Source organism: Galeopterus variegatus, unplaced genomic scaffold (assembly GCF_000696425.1).
Source record: "Galeopterus variegatus unplaced genomic scaffold, G_variegatus-3.0.2 Scaffold16609, whole genome shotgun sequence".
Classification (NCBI taxonomy): Eukaryota; Metazoa; Chordata; class Mammalia; order Dermoptera; family Cynocephalidae; genus Galeopterus; species Galeopterus variegatus.
The window spans coordinates 5,307-6,630 of NW_007742720.1; positions in this window are offsets into that span (position 1 = coordinate 5,307).

Consider the following 1,324-nt stretch of genomic DNA (forward strand, 5'->3'; position numbering starts at 1 on the left):
TGAAGCGAAAATATGATTCATCCTGGGTCAACCTATTCCTTACAGCCCTACTAAGACTGACAATGTGCCAGACAGAGACAGATTTATATAATTTCAGACAGGTGCAACAGTATGTGTATAATAAATCTATTTTATACAGACAATGATATGAATCAGATGGGCCAAGTGTCAAGAATAGAACAGCCAGCATCAACTAAGAAGACAAGTTTGAAACTGATACTGTCTGAACAGGTGCAGGATATCTACAAATATAAAAAATGTCCATCTATTGAATGGAACATATCCAGTTGGAATCTGTACTGATTCATAACAGATGAAGAAAATTCTCCAAACACCTGTTAGGTTTTCAGAAGAGAAAATATGTTGGTGGTGTTAACTAGGTTGTCAGATAATTATGGAAAGCTACTATGAGACAACTGAAATTTAATTTTAATTTTACTGTAATGCATCACCACACTAAACTAATTCCCCTAGAAATATGGGTGATATGAATTCATCAGCAGCAAAGCAACTTCTTCATGGGAGATGGTGGAGCACAACATTTAACATAAACCGGAACTTCAAATTTGTGGGCAAAATTATAAATTGCTTCACCAAATACAACAGAATTGTTGGTTTGACTAAAATCTTAAAATTACTATTCAGTTTAATGATAGAATTTATCTGGAAATGTATTCGCTCATAGAAGGATATAAATTAGAAGTCATATTTTCGTTTTAAATCAGACGTGTTTGTTTCTAGTCAAATCATGTCAACACAACCAAAATCAAAATGAAAAACAAACGAAAACAAATGACAAAAATTACTCACACACACATAGAGATGCCAGTATGAGGTTATTATAAGTCAAATTATTCTATTCTAATAATTGGAACAAAAACTTAGTTCCAATTTTGTTCTGAAATATTTCTAAATATAGAAATTGATATTCTATTTGAAGATAAAAATAAATTCTTTATATTTAACCTAATATACTATCTTAGTGCTATATTCATGTGATAAAACAAAAGCTATACTACCTACCCATAAATAACTCAATGATCCCTGTAATGCGCTTGTAAGTAGGAGAATCAGCCTTCTCTCCCCAAAATTATATGACAGATATATTCAAATATTTTTCATGTGATACTCAATTTGTTTCCAAAGTATTTCATTTGAATTTTGTAAAAATATTTAAGGATGTTATAACGCAAGGTGATGATTTGGAATCTTCATTCTAAAACTAAAACTAGGGCTTTGACCTTGTCAAAGCAATATCACATATTTATGAGAACTTTTTAATATTTACCAGGCAAGAGTGTGTCCACACCTAAAATGGACAGTC